The sequence below is a fragment of the Tympanuchus pallidicinctus genome, unplaced genomic scaffold, assembly GCF_026119805.1.
Source record: "Tympanuchus pallidicinctus isolate F22 unplaced genomic scaffold, pur_lepc_1.0 scaffold17, whole genome shotgun sequence".
NCBI lineage: Eukaryota > Metazoa > Chordata > Aves > Galliformes > Phasianidae > Tympanuchus > Tympanuchus pallidicinctus.
In genome coordinates this window covers 13,403,825-13,430,207 of record NW_026294690.1, presented here as the reverse complement: position 1 = coordinate 13,430,207, position 26,383 = coordinate 13,403,825, and the positions used below count along the sequence as shown (strand labels likewise).

The 26,383-nt window shown below is 45.5% G+C and overlaps 1 protein-coding gene across 2 annotated transcripts in view; it reads left to right on the top strand.

Moving 5' to 3' along the window:
- Window positions 1-26,383, top strand: part of PRICKLE2 (prickle planar cell polarity protein 2) — an 88,056-nt gene that overhangs the window by 15,623 nt on the left and 46,050 nt on the right. Inside the window, exon 1 of one of the 2 annotated variants that reach the window (XM_052678702.1) lies at window positions 25,201-25,355. The exons of the other annotated variant lie outside the window; for it this stretch is intronic. The gene's annotated coding sequence lies outside the window, so the exon portion shown is untranslated. Of the gene's footprint in view, window positions 1-25,200; window positions 25,356-26,383 lie in introns of those variants that run through there. 2 annotated transcript variants of the gene reach the window in all.

Genomic DNA, 26,383 nt, shown 5'->3' with positions numbered 1-26,383 from the left:
AACTGTTGCTAAGGAAAAGAAGATATTTATTCATCAGGGCACTTCTTTCACATTGTGAGGTTGGTAGCTATGGAGGAGGAACATAAGGAAAAGACACGGTTATATATTTCAGCCTTTCTGTTATTGCTGTTGGATTGCAGCCATATCTACTGATGGGCAGCAGATGTCATTCCCCTCCAGGATCGTACATCTCAGTGTGGTGAGAGTTATGGGTGCCTGATGTGAAAACCCAGTGAGCGTCCCTGGGCTCTGCTGGGTCCCAGGCGTATGAGGCTCCAGTGGTCTGTAGACATTTCCCCAGCTCCACAGAGACTCCTTTCTCCTTAGCTTCAGCCTATCCTCTTCAAAAATCCCCATCAAACCAAAGAGCCAAAAATGATGCACATGGCCATGTTCCTTCCCCAAGCTCCTGCTTCTGGGAACGTGCGGCAATACCATTAGCTGCTTGTTGCAGAGTTAAGAGGTTTTCCTTTTAGCTGTCATAGCAACGAGAAAATATTGTTTTGACAGAAATTGAATTAAAAATTAAATTTGTCTTTTTCCTAGTAAGCGAATTGCTCACTTGTGAAAAATATAAATCACTTTGATCGGGATGGATATCGTTGTAAGTACCTCTGCGTGCTTCCAAAGTGAATTTTGCAAATGCCTTGTGCCACATTCTGTCCCTGCTGAGTTTGTTTGGAGCATCCCGTGAATCTGAGCTTTATTTAATGTCAGGCTTGGGCTGAAAAGCTTCATTGGCAAAACTTCCCTGGTGCTTGCAACCTGCGAGAGCTTCAGGGGAAGAAACAGGTCTGTCGAGTTCCTGGGAGCAAAGGGAATGACTCCTCCAATGTAGCATTTCTGTTCTTTCTACTGAAGTTCTGGTGTCAAAGCCCAGACAAACAGCAATCCCATGGCTGTGGTTCTTGGAGCACGATGCTGTCTGGGAGCAGGGAGAGGCAGTGAGTCAGGGAGCAGTGCGGTCGGTGAGGAGTGGGGAGCAGTGCTGATGGCTTTGAGTTGCTTTCCCCACCCAGAACATGGGCTGCTCAGGGACTTTCCAAGCCAGGTACGACTCAGAGCAGTTCTTAACCCCAGGTGCTTTTCTGTCCCATGAGCTGCCCATTCTCCTTGAGAATCCACTGTTGCTCACTGTTGGCACTCAGAGCTCCTTTTGGTGTCGCTCCTCGTTCTGTTGTTCTTCAGAGCTGGATGGCTTCCTGCAGCAGATCTTGGGGTTGCACGGGGTTGGGGAAACAGAGGAGCAAGGGAAGAGACCTACCCAGCTGGGATACATACAAGTGCTGCTCCGAAAGTAATGCCTCCTATTTTATTATATTGACCCACAGCATCAGAGGCGGATGCTGGTGGTATGGCAGCAGAGGTTGAACCTTACTGCCGATGTCCCGGTATACTTTGTTGTCATGCAACAGATGGCTGCAGAGAGGCAGTCTGACTACATGGTGTCTGACATGGAAATGCACTTGAAGAAGCAAAGGTCTGAAACTGAATTCCTCCAGGTGGACAAAAATGGCAGCCACTGACATTCATCAGCACTTGGTGAATGCTATGAAGATCAATCAGAGCATGGTAACACAGTGAAAGTTGGACTGCAAGGGCAGTATTATCCTAGCAACAGCACCATTTTAGCAGCTGTGAAACAGTGTATCTGCCTCAGCTGGTGCACATTTTTATGAGCATGCCATGCAGGCTGTTGTTTGTCGCTGGTGAAAGTGCACAGATAATGGTAGTGAAAAGTAGTATGTTGAAAAGTACTGTGTTACAGCTGAGAATTTGCTCTATCAGATAGTGTTATTGTATTACTTGTATTACTTTTAGAGCAACTGATATGCACGATGTGTAGAGGGGACATCCCAATGACCATCTAAGCTGCTATCTGTACAAACTTCGGTGTAGTGTTTCCAGAAGTAGGAAGAGGGGGAGAAAAACCACCTGGAACATCACCAGGTCCAGCTTCTCAGAGGTGATCTGTGGGCTTTTGGCCATCTCAGCTGTTCAGGTGCCCAGCTTTTGGTTGAAAGTCAGCTTGCTTGTTTGAAATGTCAGCATTGAACTTACAACAGAAAATTTGCTTTCTCCTCATGGAAATCCACAAACAAAGCCTTTTCCAGCTTTCTTAAGCATTCAGTATTGATTTGTGAAATAAAATCAGGCTCAGTCGGCGGCAGTGTTATCTGCCACATGCTGATGCAGAAAACGATGCTGGCATTGATTCCCCTCTGCACACGAGGGTGTTGAGGCAGGCTGTGTCCATGATCACCCACTTTTGCTCAAACACTCCTTTTCCCCAAACTGAGCTCTGCAGCCGTGCTTCTCAGCATTTAATGCAGGTTTTATTTTCTTTTACACGTGTTTGTCGTCAGCAATGTGCAGAGCAATGCAGGCGTGCTGTTGAGAATTATTACATTGCTGCTTTTTTTCTTCGCATGTTTGAAAAAGCAACACAAAATTACACATAGAAACAGCAGCATCTGTGACAGCAGCCTGGCCCAGGCAAATTACTACTTCAGAAAGTCGGCGTGGATCTCTTGTGATTCACTTCCCTGCTTGCCAGAGCCACATCGTGCCCAGCGCTTTATTCCAGCCGCGATAGGTGTGTCTTTTTCTTTTCCACCCACATCAAATTCTTAAAATAAGAGTGCTATAAAAGGAAAAAAATAACTGGAGTTTATTTTCCTCTGGAGCACACTGGGCTCTGGAAGTTGTTATTATAGGTGAAGTCATCACAGAGGAGCTTGTGGAGCCCTTGGGGAAGGGTGGGAGCAATGCTGCTCTTCCAGAAAGAGCAGCACTGGTGATGTCCTTGGGCAAGGGGGCGAAGGATGGAGAAATCAATTTCTCACTGTGGTTTTGGCCAAAGATTGGGTATTTCAGTGTGCGTCCCCCTTCAGCACAGTGCTGCCGGGAGCAGAGCGGATCCGCCCTGCAGTGCTGTCCCTCTGCTGGCTGCACTGCCCAGGCCATGCGGACAGCTGGATTGTAGCTATTCTTTCTTTATTTCACATAAAAAGGAGTAAGATCCTTGTTGCCACGGAAACCAGCAGCCCTAATTATAAGGAGTTTGATTCAGTGGATGTAAAAAGCTACAGTTCTTTCTTTTTTTTTCTTGTTGAAAAAAAAGAAAAAAGAAAAGAAACCAGACATGAGATGATAACCCAATGACTGGTATGAGGCTCATCTCAAGTATTTTCCAGGAATACACAGAATAATACCACTTGACCTCTCTGGCAGCGAGCTGGGCTGGGATCAGCAATCCCGTCCTTGGCTGCCCATTACTTGTGCTCAGCCACAGCTGCCTTCAGGCAACCAGCTCAAAACGAATCACAGTCATCATATTCTGCTTGATTTGCTGGGTTTTGCCATTGTCACTTGCAGTCAAAGGGCATAGGTGGAAATAATCTGCCTGGCTTAGGTACTGCTCAGGGATTTGGGAAAGCATCTCAGCACCTCTGGGTGCAAGAAGAGCTGTCTGTGAATAGCCCCATTGAGCAGCTGCTGGGCTTGGAGCTAAGCAGTGTTAAGTGCTTTGCCAGATCTGCAGGAATTTGCTAGTTTTGCAGACAGCAGTGAAGTAGGATTTACATCAAAACAGGATGCGAGCAGAGATGTAAATAATGCATAAAGAATGCAGTGTGTATGTAAAGTGGCCTTTTCAAGTGGCCTCTGAGTTCATCCCCCCATTGGTCTGCCCTTCTCTTCTTCTGAGGAAAATCAGCAGAAAATACAGAATTAGGGAGTGTTTTCTGTCTTGGCTTCCTGGCTTGTTTTCCTTCCAGCAAGCAGTGAGCAGAGGTGAACGTCCCGCACAGGTCAGAGTTTGGGTTGTATTTGGGTCACGAGGGTTACCGGGGGGGCAGAGATTTGCACATGGATTTCATTATTTTATTCCATTTTTAGAATGTGCTTACTGCAAGTTAAAACTCAAATTCGTCTTGTAACACAGATACTTAAATCCTGGCCTGGAACTTTAGCTGAGAGGGGAGCATTTAATACTCACTAAATCCCTATTTCAAATAAACATGTGAGAGAGTGGCTTTCCGCTTTATTGGTGAAGAAATAAAGCTGATATTTTAGAATATACCCAATTAAATTCTGCAGAGTGGGCTTTCATAAGGGGATAAAGGACCAAGGCTGAAAAGCGGGGACCAATCAGGGTGTTCTGATGTGTTCTGACCTGAGTGGAGACCCAGGCCGCTCTCCTCTGGGCTGAACAGCCCAAGGGACCTCAGCCTTTCCTCTTTCCCTCTGGATCCTTCCCGTCTTCACAGCCCTCTTTGGGGCCCTCTGATGGTTTTATGTGAGGCTGGTTCTGCTAATGGCTTCCCATTAGGGGTGTGCTGATACCCATGGTTAAGTGGCACATCCTAAAGTTGCACACGTGGGTGGTTTATCACAGGCAGCAGAGCCTCCTCCTGTTCTTAGCAGTAGGCATGTGGTTTGAATGCCGTGCTGAACCATAGCAAAAGCTCCTCACCCCAAGCAAGACTCGAATTGGGCTTTTTCAGGACTGAAAGAATTTTTCTGGCTTTTAAATGCCTGGGGCTTTTTACAAGACATCCATCTCTGCTTTTAAAACCCCGCCACCGTGGTGTATCAGCACCTGACAGCTGTGACCAGGTAAGAACTATGATGTCTTGAATGGAATTTATGAAACTACAAATTACCTTTTGCCCACTGAAAAATATAACAGTGCTAGTGGTTTGGGGTTAATACAAAGGAACCACAGTGTTTTTTTCATTTAGCAATCACCATGTGACTGATATAATTTTTTAACGTACCTGCCCTCCCAGAGTTTGGAATGTATAAATATATATAAGGTATTAAAAAAATTACAAAAAACCATTAGGCAGGAATAGCACGTTAAAATGTATTTTACATGTTTTTCTTAGCCCTGGTTAGCCATATGTTAAAATAAACTTCAGCAATGGCAACAATTCTCATTTGAGATTATGTCTTAATAAAATAGTATGTGGGTGGTAAATACAAGCAAATACATTGCTGCACAGGAATGGGAGTCGAGCTATTTTATATGATATTTATCTAAACCATCTCTTCTGAGCAGCTTCCACCTGCATCCCCTGTGCTGAGGGTTTGGTCCCCTTCCCATTGGAATTGGTGGGACATCCCAGGAGGCAGTGCTGCCGATCCATTTCTGCTCATTTTAATTGTCTTTTTACTTTCCAAATCTTCACAGAACTGAAGAGGAAACGATTCTGTCTTTATTTCATTTTTTTAAGCAGGAGAAAATAGCTGGGGTCAGCTGCAGGTTGGGTTTTAGTGAGGGTTTCTGGAAAGCTCATCAGCTGGAAATGTGAGCATGGTGCTGTGCTGTGAGGAGTCATCTCCCTGCACGCAGATGGTCACTCCCTATTTAGGTTTTGAGGGCATCGTTTCGTGTTGTATAGCTCTGGTCACTTCTGCTTAGCTGATGAAGGCCAAGCAGAGTTTCCATGCATTGCCTACATGTAGTTGCAGTAGTTTTAAATGGCCATGCGATGCTGTTAGCTCTGTTCTCAGAGTGGTGAATGGAGAACAATGTCCAGGTGATGCTCCTTCTGCCCAGTGCATAAGCCTTGCAACTCCTTCTGCCCTTGAACAAACAAGATTTGCATTTTGGTACTGCTTTTCTCCTAGCTCACAGTAAATTGCATTTCCATGTGACATTCTGCAGCTGTCTGCCTTGACCAATGCCCTGGAACTTGCTACAGCAATAGCACTGAACAACTAAATCTGCATTAAGGGCGAGCAATTTTCTTGTGTGGCTGACACCACTCTAATGGCCAGGACGGGAAATGGCTCAGCCTCACAGTGCTGTGACCTGGATTTCAGTGGCACAGCCAGACCATTACTCCTCACCACCTTTTCATAGCACCTGATTTTCTCTCCAGGTGATAAAGGCAGCAAAGTGCCATGGAGGCAAATGGGCTGAGCGTGTGGATAGATCAGGGGCTATCTATTAATAAATATCTGGATATCTATTGCCCTCCTGCGTTCTGAGGCTCGGGATAGCTTTAGGTTGCAGGACCCAGGCCTTGCAGGCATGGCAGGTGTGGGGTTTGGGGATGGGTCCCATTCCCCTGCAGTGGCACAGTGTCCCTCTCCCACCCTCGTCGGATGCATTGCTGGCACTTGGGCTTCCCTGTCCTATCTATCTCCACTGCTGATCATTTACTTAACTTCGCATTTATGTAAGAATTGAACTCCAGCAGGCTGTTTTAATTGGTGGGACTGTGGCAGTGCTGTGCTAAACTGGAGACAGATGGTGCTTACACACGGACCACACATGGAGGTGTTGGGAGGGGGGGGCAGCTGGACTGGTGCTGGAAGCTCACCTCTGCTGTTTTCCTTCTTGCACAAGCGTGTGCTAGAAAAGCAGCAGTTTGTTGGCTCTGTCTCTTTGTCAGGACACCTAAATAGCTCTTTTTGCTGAGGGCGGATGGATGGAGTAGTCCCTGGTCCCAGCAGCATCACAGAGCTTTGGCAGACACTGCCTCACCTTGCAGCCTGCACAGGGTGTGGGGAAGAAGCCAGGCAAAGGCTCTCTAATGAGGCAATATAATGCTTCATTATTAAGCGTTGTGTACAGATATAATTAGCTCAGCACACCAGTTGCCATGGTGTCTGACACATGTTGGCATAAGTGCTGGGTTAACAATGTGTCCAAATGCTCAGCCAGTTCCTTTCATTGCTTGGAGCCAGAAGAAAGGAAAAATCCCCAAACCTGATGTGCAGAAAGGAGGTGCTGGGCAGGCAGGGATCTGGGGCTGGGTGGGCATGGGCTGTCATTATGGCCCCAGGTCAGTGGGGCTCATTATGATCTTCACGGATCTGTTAGAAAATGCTGTTCCAAAGTGAGAGGTGAGCACTCTTGACCCCTTCCGCTTTTTAGGAGTTATGTTGTGCAACCAAGTAGGATAAACCATTTCTCTCATGGAGGGGATTACAAAGTCTTAGGGTAGGGTTATCCCTGTTTGGGTAATGTGTTGGTTTGGTGCCTGGCTTGTCTCCAAGCTCCCTCCCAGTGTAGAGATGCCCTTCCTTCAGCCTCTACACCCCAGCTGGAGATGTAGGGCAGTGCCCCGAAGTGGTGATCAAGCAACCAGAAATGCTGCTTGGTCTCAGACTTTGCCTGGGAGGCTGTGATTCAAAGGCACCCTCTGAGATGAGATTTGTCCACCTCAGCCATCTTGAAACACTTTGAGGAAGGAAAAAGGAATAAGCCTGTCCTCCTGTGTTGGGTCCTGCAAGTGGGCAGTGTGCCGGTCAGTGGTTTGGGGCGCTGCCAAGGGAGCCAAGAAAATATGCTGACTGTGTGAAAGTGCAGGCTTGGTGCAAGGGTGTACTTGTCTCCCAAAAGGAAATTGTTTTGTAACTAGGAACAAAGAACCTGGGAATGGTGCTGCAATTAGAAACTCATCTGTCTGACTCTGGTGGGATAAGGCAGCTTCACGCCTTACTCAGAGTAAATGGCAAAGTAACAACTGCTGGGAGCCTGGCAGCTGGATTGAGTTGATTATAACAGACAACTAACGTGGCAATAAAATCAGACAGAAATGCTGGGAAACACGGAGAAGTGCAACTGGAGAAGCCCCATTCTGTATGTCTTCCTCCCTGACTGTATGCTTCCAAATGTTTGGTCTGGACTTGGCGAATGGCTGGAGAAGTGGGGACTGGTCTGGGGCTGCAAATCTCTGATACGTGTGGTGATGGGGAAGGCTGAGAGCACTGTCTTGGGGTATGATTTGCCCGGGACGGACTGAAACATATTCCCTGGTTGTTTGCTTTGCTGCAGCCAGGATGGTGTTACGTGCATTTTTATGAGGCATTTTATCCAGAAGTGCTTTTTCTCTCGAGGACTCTTTAAGTTGATTTTCCACATCAATTTATTTTTATAATTGCATCATGTTTACTGATTCTGGCTCATGAATTTCTAACATCTGAATGTTGTATCTGCAAGGCAGCCAGCCTTTCTGTGGAGATTGCATTTCATAAATACAGAGCAGAGAAACAGATACAGTCAATTAATTAGCTCACACTTAGCCTCAGTAACAAAGTGAGTCAGAGGGTGTTTCCACTGGGCTGCACCCTCCTCGGGGCTTTGCCACAGGCAGCTCCTTGCTTTATTTCCATCAGCAGCAAGTCTTGGTTGCACAGGGGATGTTCTCTGAAAGTGGGAAGCAGGTGTGACGTTGTTTTAATACACTTCGACGTGTGGTGCTGCTTCCTCACACCGCCCCGTGCTGCTCCCCCTTCGCTTGGCATCTTGTCTGCATGAGAGCTTGCTCTGGCTGCAGACAGATACAGTGATTTCGTTGTGCTAGCAGCAGGCACCAGGTACATTGCTCTTTCAAAAGGCATTGCCTTCCTCGTAATGGGAAGTACAAATAAACACAGGGAAAAAAAACAACTGTTGAAATGTTTATTAAACAAGCGAGTAGTAACACAGGTGAATGGGGAAAGGTTGGGAGTCATTAGTGATAGAAACAAGGATGAGCCAGGATCTGAATTAGTTTGTGTTATGGATTTGTTGCTGGCACCAAACTTGTATCAGCTGCTTTCTCAGCCATTTGGGAGTGCCATTTAACTTAGGAATGCTCATTTCCATCACCGGAGCAGTGATGGGCTGTACAAACTGACATTCCTCAACAGTGTGTCCCAGTACTTCAGCCATCGTCTGACCCGACTCCTGCTAGGCTCCATCTGACTCTGCGACGAAACAGTGCCGCAAAGCAGAAAGCCATCCTAGCTTTGCCATAATCTGTCATTTCTCCTCAGAAATATGTGCCTTTTTTGAACCAGTTGGGACTTCCAGAAAATTGCTTTGCGCCTCTAGATGACTTGTGATCATTAGATTGCGATGTGCTACGGAGTGTTATGGCGTGTGGTGCTCAGGGGGATCCCCTCAGCTTATCCCCCTTGATGGCCTTGCGTTGAGCTTTCCCACATCTCTCAGATTTTCTAGCAAAATATGAGTGCAGGGCTTCCTGGGCCTCAGCTCAGGCATTGCACTCTGTGCCTCCTGCTAATAAATGGTATTTACATAAGTAAGAGGGTGGAATATTGCTCGCAGCCCTTGTTTGGTGTAGAGTAGCTCTCGAGCGATAAACTGTTTATGTCTAAGAGGTAAATGATGTTTAAATGAAAGGGATGAGCACATAGCTGGGGTTGGTGAACAGATGCAAGCAATAGAGCAGAAGTCAAATGTTCGATTTGCAAGGAGTAAAATCATTTTCTGTCCCGGTTCCTTCCCCAGCTCAGCACCCAGTGGGACGTGCGCTAACGTTCACCCCGTGCTGAACATTTCCTTACATTGCTGGCAAGCAGGACGTTTTTCAACAGCTTTGTGAACAATATGTCAATGGCAACTAAACAACTTTTTAATAACGTTTACAGAGGGGTGGAGAACAGCATTTTTCTCCCAATATCAGCTTCTCCGAAACACAAGTGCCGGTTTGTTCTGTGATACTCTGCTAATGTGATTTATTATCAGCCTCATCGTTTTATGGCCTTTGTAAATGATTTTTGATTAATTCCGAGAGTTTGTTTGGTGGCTTTCAAATAGCAAAGGAAAGAGCCAAGCTTGGCAGTTTGATAGTCTGACGTATTTATTGAGATCTGTGTACACTGATTATCACCCCCTCCAGCTCTGAAATGGTTTTGTTTACTCTAAATAGAGGTTTATGCACTGCACATGGAAGTACTATAAAAATTAAAACAACTTACATTTGTTTTCCTTGCTGTCTCAGCTCCAGCCTTGCAATCCGTCTCAGCCGCCCAGCAGGCTGGGAGAAGAATTTAACAGTGCAGAAGCAAGATATGGCCATTCTTGCTTAAAGTAACCTCTTCTGAGGTAAAAAGACCTATTCTTCACCAATAAAATACCCTAAACTCAAGTTACATGCATGAGATACGCAAAGCAGTGCTGTTACAGAGTTTTCTTGGAAAAATGTGACCACTTTGTATGTGTGGTATATATTCTTTCTATTTTGTTTAAAAAGAGCTTTTTGCAATCTCTGCTTATGAGTGGTCCCATCTGGAAACCATTCCATCAGACGTGCATCCTACACAATAGATCAGTATTTTGCTGTTTAATATCTGTCTGGCTCCCCTGAGCATACAGTATATCCAGGCACTGGATGTATTTCTTATCATCTATATTGCTTCATTAATACTGCACATACTGACCTTGTATCTGTGCAGTCGCTTTCGTGTGGTTGCTGTCGTCTCTTGTAGCCAAACAAAAGTGCGTGCCAAGTAACCGAGGTCACAAATCTGGGCACACAGATGCTTAAGGGGCTGTTAACCACCATCGGCCAATTAAACGTGGCCTCCATTCTCTAACCCTTCGACCTGACAGATTGCTGGAGGAGTTGTTTTTTTTTTAATGTGTTTGTTTTGTTTTGTTTTTTTAAATCAGTGTAACTCTCATGTTGGAATGAGTGAAAAAAAATGTTCTCAGATCGTGTCTCCATGGCTGGGGTTAGCTTTGCCAGTCTGTGCCAACGCTGCACTTTGAAGGCATCTGGATGTGGTCTGTGTGCTTAATCTGACGCTCTTATCTCAGCCAGCAGCTTTTTTGCATCCGTGATGCTGAGCTGATTTAAATGACGCTCAAAAAATTCTCCTGAATGTAGCAATGCCTTTTTTTTTTTCTAGTCATAACATAAATTATAATGTGGTCCTCTGCAAGTGGATAGGAGAACATGGGACACTTCCAATATGGATGAATGCATAAGAAAAACCTCCCGCTTCTGCTAAAAGGAGAAGAAAAATTAAAAATGAGGAAAAAAAAAACAAACAACAACAATGCAGAAAGGACCAGAAAAGGAGAATTGCTCAGTCTGATCTGGACCCACCAAGCCCTGCCATGGGTCGTGCACAGGTGAGGAGGATAGCGAGGAAGCCTGACCTTGCTGAAACCCAGCAGGATTTGTTACTTCAGTGAAGAAGCATGCAAGCCTTTCCTTGTGTCTGTCTGGGAAGAGTTATGCACACCCAAGGAACCATAGAAACAACAAGTAATAACGGCGGCACTAAATGGCTTGCTCTAATCAAAAGCAGGCTGTTGTGGTTTATATTTGAGCACTGTCATTACAAGAAACTCTGTAATGAGAATTATTTTTCTTTTCACATGCATCAAACAGATTCCCTGTATTAACATTAACAGCCTTCCATGGAGCCCAAGGTATTTACAAATTGGACGGTGCTGCTTCCATCTTTCAGGAGGATTTTCAGTTCCTATTTAAATCACCTGAGGCAGTTGTGCTAGGCAGATTGAAAACATGAGCTACGTGGAAAATAATGTGCATAAGCTTTGCTGTCGATGAGTATTTGTAGTTCTGAAGAGACCCAGAGCATTGCCCTGTGTTCAGTTTTGACTTACTGAGCTCCATTTGTGATGTCGAATGTTTGGAGCGTCTGAAAAGATAAAAATGGAGCATCCTTCTGTAGGTGGCAATTGAGGCTGAGTTTTCCTCATTTGATGGAACCCTCAAGGCCTTATTGCAAGCAACTCTGGATTTTGATATGTGATAACTGGGTTTATGCATAGAGTGGGACTCTTCCTAGTTCAAGTGCAAGTTGCCAGAAGTACAGTGGTTAATCTTTCTTTTTTTTTTTTTCTTTGGAGAAAATGTATCTCAAAGGCCTACGTTGTTCTGTCTAGCCCAGAATAGGCAAGTCTGCTTTGGGATAAGCTGAAATGCTTCTTCAACCTCATTTTTAAGAAGCACTGGTGAAAACATTTTGCTAATCACTGCTGTGGCATTGATTTAGTTTGCAAACAAAAGGCATGTTTACAGCAGATAGAGTCTGTCCTTAATTGCTTGACAAGAAAAGCATGGTTGTGAACTTGCAGGGGAGTTGCACGCATTTCTGCCATTACAGTGGGGCTGCCATCACTTGACTGGGTTTTTGCTTCCATCTCCAGTGGCTACTCAGAAGCAAACTGCCTGCCAGTTTCAACCTCACGTCTCCTAGACGTGTTAGCAGGGATTGCATACTTGCATGTGGTTATTCCAACAGGTAGTCACACCTATCTGATGTGGCACGTGTGTTGGGGAGATGATGCTTAAGGCTGGGGCATGAGGTCAATAGCTAGCAACTCTGGAAAAAGTTACAGTTTTATTTCATATCTTTTAAAAAATAAAATTAGTTATGATGGTGTGATATGTTGCAGTGAACAAGCAGTGTAGTGAAGAGAGAGCCCTGTTTGGAGGAGATCACAATGTCTGGAGCTTTCGTGCTGAGGGCTTGGAGGGAGCCTTCAGAAAGGACAGGCAGTGAGGTTTTGGTTGTGCCTGGGGACAGCCAGCCCTGCTAAACACAGCGAGGAATTGGGCTGGGGAAAAGGTAGTGCCCTGGAGAAATGCTTCCTTGTTTCTCGGGACAGGTATAATGGGATAATGCAGATTGATTAGCTGTGGGTTAAAGCACCAGGATTATTTCCTTTGCCAAAGTGCTTAGCATGCAGAGAGCATGTGGTGTCCTCCAATAAAGCACAACCATGAGTGTTTAAGGGAGCATTACAAGTATTTTAATGATGTTTTCCCCAGGTGTGTTTGTCCATTTCCTCCTTTTGTTGTGTCTGATGGGCTTGTAAAAGCACGGTGAATCAATGAAGCTATACATGAGCAGTGTGGGGCTAACAGGGAAGTTTCCAGAAATGAAATAGGCCAATTCGTGGTTCTCTGGTTCCAGTTACAATTTTGCATCCCAGCCAGTTAAGCACTGTGATCACCCTGAGGAGGCAGCAGGGTCCCAGGTTGGGTTAATGAGCACAGGGACTTGATGGGTATCCCCCAGGGTCTCTTTCTCTGGTGAGCATCCCACGTGAGAGAAGGGGAGGCAGAGCTGCAGTGACATTCTGCATCTCCATAATGTTTTGTTGGTGCATCCAAAGTTTGGGGGCTTTTTTTGCTTTTTGCTATTTCTCAGCTCCCCTTAGCTCAAAGGAATCATTCCACTTCATTGTCTTCCAGAAAACAATCCAGTCAGCTGGATCATCTCTCATCAGTTCGGTCAACACTCTGGGTGAACACATCTGTAAAATATAGTATGTGTTTAAACTGGAAATGAAAAATTCTCCTTTTCAGGTCTTAATTCAATATTTAGTATTTGAGAGTTCAGAGAGCTTTTGGAAAACACTCCTAGTGGCAGCTTGCATTCTCTTTTGGCACCTCGATGTTAATTAGGGCTGAACCAAGCAGCATTGCTGAGGAGCCCATTGTCCCCAGCCACGAATGCATATGGGGATAAACGAGTGCTTTGGCAGCAGCAAGCGCACACTCTCACTGTTTGTGTGAGTTCACATCCGTCTCTTTGAAACTGATGCACAAATCCACGTGTCACCATGCTGCATTCTCAATGTATTTAGCATGTGTGCCACAGGAGTAGTTGAATCACTGAGTAGTTCAGAGCAGCACAATCCTCAGTGTTGTCCTTATAATCTGTGATCTTGATTTGGGACACCAATCTTGCTGTTGGATACACGATGGCTGTTTTGTTGAGGTTGCTGTTTGCACATTTGTTTGTGGTGCTGCCGTTTTGGGCAATAACAAAAACATTGAATTTCCTTTTTTATAATACTGGTGTTTCTGCTGTGCATGTTTATGGTGTCTTGGAAGTAAAGTGTACTTTTGCACATTATATTTTACATGGTGGAGAAGTGGTCCAAGAATATTTGGTATTACCAAGCTGTTTTTTTTAATGGGAAACATCTCTGCAGATACAGACTCAAATTTTCATTGCATGCTTAGTAACTACCAGTTGTGTGCTCAGTTAAGCAGATGCATCCACACCCATTTCCTCCAGTTGATGTTCAGTAGGATTATTTATTTGTTTGCAAGACCTGTAGGATTTCAGTAAGCCAAATTTGCAATGATAAGCAAGGGAATTACAATTTTTGCAGAGGTTTCTGTGTGCTGCTGTTGAGGTACAGGAATTACTGTTTTTTCAGGTGCAACCTGGGCTATTACATACTTGTTCATGACAATGTGGTGTTGCAGCAGAGTTCTTCCACCTCATCCTGTACCGTGCACAATTGCCTCTGCAGTCAGTGCATCAAACCCTCAGGGCATGGGGCTGGACCAAAGGATCTTGCAAGATCCTTTAATTTTTTTACGAGTAGTTGTTTGAAATAGTGACTTTATATCTTGTGTGCACCTAGTTTTGCAACAGGCTACTAGTTTTATACCAATTCTTGATCTTGAAAAGAGTTTTGCAAGGTGGTAAGCATTCATCAGAGAATTACTGTTCAATTCTGTGGTTGTTCAAAGTTCACAGCAGCTGCTAGTGTTGAATCTCCCTGATAGCTATTGCAGAAACCTTTCTCCACAGCAACCATTATAGCAGGGAATATCTCAGCAGAGACCAGATCCGTCCTGCCTGGTTCTGAAAGACATAGATCAGAGACCCTACTGCATGTGTGGTGGGATTGCCAATGGGTGGCGAGAAGTCAATCTTGCATGGTGTCACTGCTTTTGTGCCCATTCCAGAGCCCTGTGAGCCATTTTGAGCCCAGGTGTGTGCAATCCTTTTGAAATGCGTAGAGCTGCGATACATTAATCATAAGCCATGAAAACCCAGTGTTTTCTTACACTGACCTTATGCACCATAGCCTTTTGTTGAGTATTGAAAGTCAACGGTGTGACTTATAGTTCAGCTGTTGATAAAGATGCCCGGCACTTTCAGCAGAGGCTGTGGTGATTTGTTTTGAATGTCAATCTCACTTCGCGTGGTTTGATAAACATCCTTAGTCTATCATGTCTTTCTTAGTCTCGCTCTCTCTCTCTGTTTCCTGGAGTGGTAATGGATTGCAGAAACCTTAATAAGCAAATTCAGACTGATCCATCAAATAACGGAGCTGAAAGGCGTCGTGTCGTTCTCTTGCTCAGCAAACAGACATGGGATATTAGGACTGTGAGTCGCAGACCTGTGTGAATTTAATGGGCAGGTTCTCGTGATTCCCAGGGCCTTTGCCTAGAGCTGTAAAATAAATTATCCTCCGTAATTTTAATATTTCATGAAATCTTGCAAAGTGATGGCATTCCGGGTAGATTAATACAAAAGCTATAAAATTCACTTGTGCCATATGTTATATGAGCACCAAATGGGATGCCTGGGATTCTTAACATCAGTATCATTTTAACGTTGGCATTAACAGTGATTAATGATGTACTCACCCCTAGTAAGAACCTCAATAACGTGAGTGTTGTTACTTTGCTGTGCATTTGCTTCATGCCAATATACTGATTATTTGGCTAGATTTATGAAGGACAGGGAAAGAAAACACCTGTGCCTTGGAAAGGCTGTTCTGTGCAGCGCAGTCCTTCTGGCTGCAGTGGAGCTCAGTCACCCGTGGCAATTAGTCCTATCTGACTTGAAAAGTCCCCTGAAACCTGGCTCCTGAGTGTTTAATAGGATGTGGATGGTGCTGCTTTACCTCTCTAAGTCTGCAGGGACGTACAGTCATGACTGAATGGAGCAGAAAGACAAGAAAGTGAAATGTCAGGGAGGCTCAGAGTTCCTGCAGCAGGAGGAGCAGCTGGCAGTGCTGTGATAGTGCGTTAATAAGAAGTGTAACTGTTTGGCTATTCTGCATGTGTGGTGTTTGCTAGGGTGGTCAAGCTGTAGAAGGTCTCCAGGCCACCAGAACCAGGTCAGTGTTGTGCTCCCTGTCTCACCTCTATGCACTAATGTCTAATTCAATCTGTTAAATAGCTGGGCTCAATTACGCCAGGTTCATGCTTGGTGCAGACGTGAGCTCTTTGACAATGCTCACTTCCACACTAATGAGCCGTCTTGGGTTTCTGCATTAATTCCATCTGTCCTGCTTTCTCTTCTCACACCGGCCTCCCCAGGCGCCTCTCATTTTAGCAGCCCTGTTTAAAAGTAGCAGCTGAAATGTGAGTGCAGTGATCCTCTCTTAGTCTTGTTCAAGTGTGAGTCCTTGCACCCAGCCTGCTCTACCCAGTGCTCTTTGTAAGCCAACAACACTGAAAACAACTTCCCTTTTGATCTTCCTCTAGAATCTGGGAAAACACCTTTACAAAAGCATTTAGGCCAGTTGATTTGTATCATTTTTTTTTTTTTTTTTCCCCACTGGCATCAATGCTGCACTGTGCCTTAGTGTTTTGCTTATCCTCAGCAGCCGCTCTGTCTTTTCCTTCCCTTGGGTCCCTCCTTCACTTCAGCCTATTGCACCCGGACTGCTTTCTCGCTTTCATCCAGGCTGCTTTTTGGGACACGAGGTAACGGGGACGTTTTGATTAGAGTTCACTTCTAACTGGGAAATCATTCTGCAGCTCACTGGAAGGTTTTAAAAATTCATCCCCTCTGTGCTGGGTCTTACTCTGATGACAAAGCACAAAACTGTATTTTTCTTCCTGTGTTTTTCTGGTGTTAACATTCTAGCCGGTGCTCTGTGTAAGGGGTAAACAGAGTTCACTTGTTAAATATTCAGTTCTCAGTGTTTTTAGGCTGCCGCTTTTGCTTCAAAACACAGAACCACAAAGAAATGCAAATGTATGTATTACTCAGAAAAGAGAAGATTAGTTGGCAACCTGCTTATGTTCTTGTAGGAAGAATCACAGAGGACATGAGTCCTTAGCCCCGTGCAAGCATTTGTTCTCTTTGTGCTATTTGTTCAAAACAAAAAACAACTGAAGTGTATGGGAGCTGTTAGCAGCCGTCGTCCTTCCTCAGCACCCTTAGCTCTGGGTCTTCTGCTGGTGTCTTTGGAACGTGCCCATGGCCACCTTGGAGGGCACCCTTGGTTAATTCTGAGCATCCCTTCTCCCTTAGCAGAACGAGCACTAGCAGGGTTTTGTTTCTAATGTCATTTGGCAGTACAGGGAAAGTGATGGCAGAAAAACCATTTCTCAGTGACAGTGTGATTAATTTCTTCTTAAGGGAAAGAAAAGAGTTGGGTATTTTTTTTCCCCAGCACTGCCTAAAGATGGACTGACAGTAAAGAACCCGTGATTAATTGCACCAAAAGACATATAATAGACACCTTTTCTTGGCATGATAAGCGTTTTGTCTGACTTTGCTGTTATCTAGTTGGCTCGATGCAGAAAAATAATCTCTGAGACTGCTGTAAGGGATGTTAACTGCATTTTCCTTATTATAGATTGATCTTTGATATCTGCTTTTCTTTGAGCTATTTTATTCCCACAAGTGATACAAACCCTCTGCCATTTTCCATATATTGTGTTTAAGGAGCTCAATACATTTTGGAGCCTGTATGAGGACATTTAATAAAGACTTGATGATTGCCTTATTCCGAAGGTTATATAATATGAAAAATTATATATTGTTTTAACAACTGAATATATCTATGCCCTCAATTTCAGATAAAACAATATTTTTCTAATAAGGCTGAGAAATGATACCTTTTTTTTTGTTCATTTGTGTCGTCTAGAGTATGAATATTTTTCCATCTGTGGTTTCCAGTAAAATGGATTTTCAGTCTCTCTGAAATTTCTGCCGAAGTCCTGGCAATATTTGCTTAGAAGTAATCAGGAATTACCCAAATCTCTGTTCAAAGCAACAGTGACCTTACCAGTGGTGAGCAATAATTGGATTATTTTCAGAGATGTAGGAAGATTCACTGTAATAACAAAGAAGAAATACGAAGTGATAACACCACTTGTCTGCAGCACTGTAAGCCACAGCACTTTCCATAGGATAGTTTAATAGCTTAGCATATTATGAATACTGAATAAGAAAGGCTTGGGGAATACACACTGCCTTGCGGTTGGGGGTGATGCAGTTTCACTGGGCTTGTCGGTAGATTCTTATTATTCAAATGCATTTACTGGGACACCTCCATAGGGGCAGGATGCAGAGCATCCCTGCACCATCAGGGTGAGCAAACACACAGCCTAAAAGCCATAGCCTGGTGGCATGGTCCTATTCCATGCCCACCTGTCTGGATGGGTGCTACCACCACATCTTTTGCAGCCCACGGGGCAGACACTTACTACCCTGGGGTGCAGGATGGAGCTGATGGGGTTTCTCCTCAAGAGGCTGAGCTGCTGTGAAGACAAATTGGAAGCCATTTGGAAGAGCAAATCCATAACAGCACGCTGTCGGGTGAGCCTGATTGCCTGGCGCTCTGGTTTTAATTGCAGTGAGTTATGTGGCTCTGCACGACGGGGTGCCAAGCCTCTTGGCTGAATCTTGTGTAATTCACGTGTTTACACAAAAGCCATGTAAATGTTAAGCTTCCTACAGACTTCAATATACACGAGCTCTAGTTTGTGTTCAGTTTTAGAGACAGGTGGAGGAAAAGCAGAGCGTCTGTCTGCCTATATGTGAGCTGCATGAGTTAAAAGATACAAAAAAAAAAAAAGAAAAGCATGACCTCTAGCTTTCCTTTTAGCAGGCTCTGCAGTGACCTGTCAGGTTCCCCTTCCCAAAACAGAATTCTGTGTAATTCAGGTTTATTAAGAGATGCTCGAGGGCTCCTGTGAATTTTTGCTCGTTGACCACTAAAAAGAGGCTTCTGCCATTGAGGGTTCCCAGTGTGCTTTGAAGTTCTCCCATGATGCCTCTAATTACTGCAAGCAAGCTTTCTACAGCACAGCCTGCCATGTCATTTAGCCCACTGCTGCTGTCCAGATGGGACCCTCCCAGCTATGGCCAAGGCCACCATGTCAGGCACGTGGATCAGGCTTCGGTCTTGACCCTCAGTAGTGTCAAACTGCTGGGATGTGACCTTAGCTCAAGCATCAGTTCCAACTATGTCACATGCCATCTCTCTTGGCTTCTCATTGACCTGAGAAGAACTGAAATTTGGGACCCTGCCCAGCAGCTGAGCCCTTGTTCTGCATCGATAGGATACTGGTGGGGCCAGGATGGCTTTGAGATGGCGCAACCAACTGGGCTAGTTGGGAATTTGTGTTCAGATAATTCCCTGGGCATGCTGAAGCCTTAAGAGCTGTGTACCTGAATGTAACTTTATTTTTAGAAAGCACATTAGGGAGCATAAAGGCCTCACTAATGTGCCAGCTGCAGTCTTACTGTTGGAGAGTCTTTAATTGTATCCATTCTCTGTGCAGAGCTACTTGTAGTGGAGGTTTTGACTGGGAAATGTGAGGAAAAAAGTGTTTGTGTGACTGGAAACCATGTGGACCTTGAAGTAGAAAGCCAAGTGCTTGTTTTGAAGCATCTCTGCAAGATTATCCCATGAAGCATCCAAATATTCAAGTAATTCCCAGTGTTAGGCCTTTCCTTCAAAGAGGAGAACCAGCTCCTGTGAGTGCCTTCAGAAGAGGCATATTTTTGCTTTTTTTAAGATTATCTCTGGGTAAAAAATAAGTAAACGCATTTAAAAGGCAGCCCCATTTAAGCTCCCATTTAAGCAGGTGGATCTGGAAGCAGGGAAATAAGAGAATTACCCCCCAAAAAGCAGCCAATGCTTACGGCATGGGGAACACTGACCCAAGGATTTGTGCCTTAGCTACCAGGAGGACATCTAACCTCCTCACTGCTGCTGCATCAAAAAGAATGTATAAAAAATAAAAGAAATAGGTAAAAGAGAGAGGAAGGGAGGGGAAAAAGAATTTATGTTTGTCTGGTTTTCTAAGAAGCCCTGATTATTCAGCAGCAGTGGAAAAAAAAAGCTGCACAAGATGTAAATAATCTTCAGGATTATGCTAAAGCCAAGCTTCAGTCATTTTACTGGAAAAATGCATGAGGCCTGTCCATTTAATAACCATCAACAAGAATTTCTCTAGGGCTTATTGTATTTTCATGAAAAGGATCAGTTGTCTTTAAGAGAAATGGTAATTCTGGTATCTACAAATACCCTTTGGAAAGCGTGTTCCAGGTTGGTACACTTCTTTGATTGGGCTTTTTCTTCTCGTTTTCTTTTTATGATAATATCTTACATTCACATCCACAGTTACACAGTAAAATGATCAAAAGCAAAGGAGTGGTTTATCATGGAAAAGCAAACCCCAGCTGTACTCCATGGTGCGGCTGTATCGAGATAAAAACACGACGTGATTTTTAGCTGTTGCTGTGTTTCTATTTGGTGCCAGAGATTCTCAAGTGATTTTGCAGAGAGTGGATACGGTGCAGTCAGGGTTTCCAAAAAATCTGCAATATCTTGAAATCTATACAGGATCTTATCCTGCTGGGCTTAATTTTAGACTGTAGAGTGTATCATTCAAGGAGGAGAAATGGGTTTGCAGTGTGCTGTATTTAATCAAGTGCAGCAAAAATCTGTTGCAGGCATTGTTCATCTTTGTGAGCCAATATTTGTTTCCATTTTAGCTATAGAAAAACCCAGCTCCAGCTCAATGGGCTTCTTCATTGTGCAGATCTGGTGTCGCTGGGATTATTGCTCTAGGCAGGTGCAGGCTGCAGGCTGGCTGGTGGGGCAGTTTTGTTTTGTTTTGTTTTTTATGGGGTTGCAATCCTGAGAACTGTATTCAATTGTTGTGAGAATGGCAAGGGCTCAGGGTTTGGGGATGGGAAAGCACACGCTGTTCTTCTGTTGACTTCCAAAGGATGAGATGCATCCTGAGACCCTGAGCCATTATGTTTCCAGGTGTGAGAGGGTTTCAGGTGCATGCTTTTCTTGGAAAGCAATGAGAGGTGATGGGAGCTGGGTGAGGTGTTTCCACCCTATATTGTGGTAATGGACCAGGTTGTCCAGCTGTAAGCATCTCTTCTGCATGGGTCATGCCAAAGCCTAAGCTGTGGGTAGCAGAGTGGTTGCAGCTAGAAAACATTTTATGGTTTAATGAAGATTTCTATGAACTAGTATGATTTCACCAAGCTGGACCTTGTCTAGCAGGGCCCATGGCAATGTGTATGAAGAGCACCAGCCCAGTGCAGCTTCAGCCCCTCCAGTAGCTGCTAGAGCAGCCAGGATCCTTACTGACAGAAATGTGGGGCTGGCAGGTAGAAAATCCAACCCTCGTGTATGGTGTTAATGAAACACTCAGCTTCGTACCCAGAGCCCTTTGTGTGGAGGAGCTGTTTGGATTTATCACTGCACGAGGCTCAGCAACACAGGACTTACGTGGCTTGGGAAAGAATTCTAGTAATGGCCACAAATGGACCTCTCCTGTATCTCGTTTCCAGCAGCCTTTAATTCAAGAAACAGTTTCTGTCACTCTGGGTTCTGCCACAGGCAGAGAAATGGCTGATGGAGAAACAAGCGATGGGCCCTGAGCTGTGGGGAGGGGTGGTTGGATTCTTCTTAATTTGATGCATTAAAAAACATAATCTCCTGATTCTGTTCTGAGCGCCGTCGCTGCCTCATATATCTGCGTGTCCTACAGCAGTGAGTTCTCCAGCTTCGCACGAGCCTGGAGCAATGTCTTGTGAGCCAAAAAAATAAAAAGCAAGGCGAGGAGGGGGCAGGGAGGGATGTGATGCCAAGTGGAACAGCTCTGTCTTACCCACCCCAGAGAGAAATCATTCGGATGCTGAAAGAGACAGGCTCCGTTGCACAGATTAATGTGCAGTGTTTGGAAGCAGCCAGGAACATTTTATCCGCTCGTGGCGAGGTGGGAAGGAGCTGGGCAGTTCATCTCTGCAGAAGCCATTCCTTTCCCTAAGAGGGCATTTAGAGAAGAAAAAGAGTACAGAGGTCTCTGGGAGCGCTCAGGCACTTTAATTGGCTGAATAGAGCACTTTTTAGTTGGGATTAATATGGATATTCCTTAATAACCTGTCACCTTGTCAGGAGTGTCAGGGTCAGGATTGCAAGGCTGCTTGCAGCTGAAGTTCTCGCCTTTCCTTCTGGTTTTTATTATTACAATAGCTCCTGTTATTGCATATTCAGAGGCATAGGAAGATGGCGTTGGTTTCTGCTTTTCTTTCCTTGCAAGTAGTGAGGGAGCCAGAAAGATGCACCAGATCGGTTTTTAGAGAAAGGCTGCTTTGAAAAGATGAATGCTTTGGTTTTCTGGGACTGGGGAGACCCCAGTGCTGCCCGCACCTGGGGCACCCCAGACCAGACCAGCACCTGCTGGTTGGAGCCTCTGGACGCACACAGCATAAACATGGGAGCACAAAGCCAAATCCTAGACAGAACACGAAGAAAACAAGTGATTTAGCAGCACTCAAGATGGCTTCAAAGACCTTGAGCCCATAAGCATCGTCACAAGTATTTGCCACTGCTCTTGCTGCCTTTCATCTTCCAGTGGCCACCAGGCAGGGATGCCTGCAGGGAGCAGGCCGCTCCTTTGTGCAGCTGTTGGGGGTTAATTTGTTTTTCACCCTTTCCACCCTTTTCTCACCATCCCTCCCCTCCCTGCAGCTTCAGCGCAGCCCCAGCAGCCCACCTCCTCAATCAGTGCACATCATTTCCACAAGCCTTCCTGGGAGCAGTACGGATGCACTCTGAAGGCTTCTCTAGCTTTGCTCTCCTGAAGCAATTACCTCCCCTCTTGGATAACCACCATCTCGCCTGCCCCAGGAGAGCTGTCTGCAGAACCAGGGGAGCTGAAGCCTTCCCTGTTCCCTAACAGCGCAGCTGATAAAGTCTCAGTGAGGAATTTGCTGCTATAATTACTCTCATTTATCCATAGATAATTTTGATAGAGTTGCCCTTGCAGATCCCACTGTCATCAGTGCTCTGCGAGCTGCCCTGTTAATTGTAGTGGGAATTAATGGGAGTTAAAGGTGCTGTGAGCCTGGCTCTGAAGAGAGCAGCACCAAGGGGAATGCAGAACTGGAGCTGTGCTGTGCTGCCCTTCAGGCTGCTGGTAAAGCAGTTCTTGGGTAAAAGTGGGTGTGGAGGAGGTAGGTTTGAGCATAAGCACAAGATTAAGAGCCTAATTGCAGGGAGTGTGAGCGCATGTGCATTTTCATTGCATGCATGCTGTAATTAGCAAAGACTTTCAGATTAACAAGGGGGAACAGGGCCACTACTCACAGCCTTTGTGGTGGCTGTCATCAAAAGTGCTGGGATGAGGCCGTCTCTTGATGGTGCTCCTGTGGTGTAAATTGATTTATCACCCTTGATGGGAAGTGAGTTGGAATCAAAGCATCCCTGCTGCTGCCTGACACCACCTGAGGTCCGGGCTGTCTCCAGGTATTATCAAACAGCCGTAGACACAGCACAGAGCACTTCCTCCAAGTTATCTTTGCAGAGAAGTTTACTTAAAGATTCTGTCTAGCCTGCAGAGATGAAAAGAGTAATGTGTCTTACCTGTACAGAAGATCCATAAAGTCTTTAAATATGAGAGTCACATAGAGACCATCCTTAGAAGTTCATTAAGGATAATGCAGCACGTTGCTTTTAAATGCTCTTTCTTATCTGTGTGTTCAAAATGCACACCCAGACTGTGGTTTGGAGCAAAGGGTAGTGATTAGACAGTGCTGTTAATAAAGAGCATGTTCCTGGGAAGGAGAGAAAGATAATGCAGAATGAGGCACTTTTTAAACAATGAATGGAAGATGAACAGCACTTAATCAGTTCCATGTGTGTATGTCAGGGTGTTTTAAAGTCTGTTTGATGGCTTTTGGACTCATCTGGTATGGAGGAGGGGCAGTTTCTCTGCAGTGTTTGCAAGCAAACAGTTTGCGCATTGGTAAACACGATGAAGTCCTGCTGCTGAGTGCTTTGCAGGCTCTGTTGCTGCCTGAATACAAACTGTATCCCAAGATCACCGATGTGATTGCAAAGCAGGGAGTGAAAGCCCCAGGTGCAGGGAGGATATATGCTTAGGACAAGGGAAACACCTTTCATAAATTGTGAATGCCTTGTTGGGCCTTTTGGGATGGGATTTAAGAACAGAAGAGAGAACATTTGCAATGCTGCTGCCCATGTCTCTGGGTAGGCAGCTCTACCGTGGTTTGTTATGGGGATGCTCCCTGCTGTCTCTCATGGCAAGGTGCTACCGCTCACCTGCCAGAAGCGAAGCAATAAGGAAAGCTCAGACTTGCAGTACAAGGGTGGGGAAAGCCTATTTTGGGTCGGCTGTCAGTCAGCTTGACACTAATTGGTTGCAGTAAGTAATCGTTCTCCGTGTAAATTAGACTCCAATTTCCTCTGTAGTCTGTCTGCTGTGTGGGCTTTGGGCTCTAATGAGGTTCTCACGTGGAGAACCTGGTTTGTAGCTGCTTTTGTTCCTGGAGATCCAGCCCAGCCCTCCCCACTGGGGGTGCTCTTTGGTCCCTCTCCTGGGCGGCATGGCTCGGGGCTCCCTGTGTTGCCCAGTCCAAAACAATAACTTCGGTTTAATGCATGTTTGGATTATTTCTAACTTTAAAACTTGCAAAGGGACTTATTAGACGTACAATGGGAATATCCCTCAGAAATGTTCCCTCTGAATGGCTTGGAGCCCTGTTTGCTTCCCCATGAATGGAGCCCATTCAGCCCTAACCCCTGCCGTGGCTGTGGAGCTGCCTGCACCTGGCCCTGCAGCCATACACCTGGAGCACGCAACTCTGGGCCCCTCTGTTAGATCGTAACCACGCACGCATGCAAAGCTCACCCAGATGCTGGTTTGCGTCTTGGAGACACTCCAGCGCTGCGTATCTGGAATGAAGCACAGAAATCTGCATTTACACAAGGGGCTGTTACCCAAGGCCACCCATTGTTTGCAAATGGGCAAATGCCCTGCTCATAGGGCAGTTCTGGGGCTGCTGCTATGAGGGATGGCCAGATCTGTGTGCTGGGTCCCGACAGTTAACGTCTGCTGGAAAGGAGAACCATATGTGTGTACTAGGCAGGCTGCTCTTTGCCAGGAGTGCTAAGTGATTCAGCAGTTTGCTTTGTGAAATTTGGTGCAACTTCAGGAACTGTGCTCTCACCACTTCTATACTCTCCTTACGCACTGCAGTCATGCCCAAAATGTGTTGGTGTATGGTTGGACACTATGATACGTACTGCTTTTATTGGCCTTAGCAAGGCTACATGCAGAGAGGGGCTGGTGGTTGGTTTTCTGCAGGAAGATAGAGGTTTCTTAGAAATGTGCAGGGGAGAAAGAGGTGAAGCAAACCGAGCGTGGGTTTTTGATTGCTTCTCTTTCTGTGCTTTGCACACAGACAAGGTAAATGTGCTCAGACCTCTAGTCAAAACTGTGAGGGATGCTGGCTCCACCGAGAGCTAAATTTGGGTAAAGGGACAGGATTGGATTAAGGCTTACAATTTTCACCAATAAGCTAAAAACGGCGGTGGGCGTCACTCTGCGAGCTGGGGAAGCAGCCGTGAGCTCCAACTCCCCAGATGACCTCCGGCAGCCAAAGGCACAGCGGCTGCAGCAGGATGCAGCCCGGCCCTGGCACCAGCCTCAGCGCCGAGCTCAGCCCCAGCCTCTTGCCTACCCCTGCACCATACCTGGGGGGCTTTCGGCATGTGACCTGCGTGCCCGTTTAGCCCAGTAAGTAATCACCCTCCATTTACAGCATATGAAAGTGTAAGCTCTTTTAGTGCTGTACAAATGTTTGCATTGGGAAATGATTTTCTTTCCAGCTCGGGTTTCCACCCGCACTGTGCTACTTTCCGTGTGCAGTGCTCATTGCCCCTGTGCTGTTGGGGCAGCATGGGGCTGGCGCTTGGACCTATGGGCACCATACAGCTTTTAGGGGCTCTGCTGTCCCAGCTTCTGAACCTCTGCTGCTTTCATACTCTGCCTAAGAAATCTGAAGTGAGGAACCCTGCAGGAGCCTGGAGCTTATCTTCAGTGCTTGCTCTCCAGACATGGTGTGTGTCTTCTCAGCTGCTGCAGGGATTTGCGTGGCATGACAGAATGTGAATTCCGAACCTTTGGCAGCTGTGTTTAATAGAGAGGAAAGGGTTATTTTTAACTTTTGGATGTTGCTTTTTTTTTTTCTTTTTTTTTTTTTTTCCCCTGAGTTATTGTAAATTCCGGAGAAAATGTCCAATTTATTTGAGGCAAAACAAAGGTTTCTTTTAAGTGAAACAAAGGCTTCAAAGTCCTTAATCAAGCTTTCTGGATTCAATTGCTTTCAAATGCTCTTGGAATTAAGCAGAAAGGAAGCTGCATTTTACAACTCGGCCACTCAGTGACAAATTATGTGTTTGGTTGGAAAAAAGGATTCCGACATGAGAGGAGCAGGAATCTGCACTGAGCTGCTTGTTTACCTCTGTTTGTGTTTGTTTAAGCAGTGCAAATGATCTGTGTGCCTCCCTCTGGAAGCAGATGTTTCTATCCGTGCATCTGGTGGGGCAACGGGTGAGACAGGCAGGGTGCTGGCGTGCACGCATACAGACCCAACACACATTGCGTTGGGTGGGAGCCTTAAAATATTCGGATGGCAAAACGTGGGAGTGTGGGGCTGTTGGGGGAAAGGTGCTGAGTGAGCCTGGGTGGTGACAGATGTAGATTTCTGGTTCCGTGTGTTGTAGGAGAAAGTAGCTCTCAATGAGAATAAATGTAGAATGGAC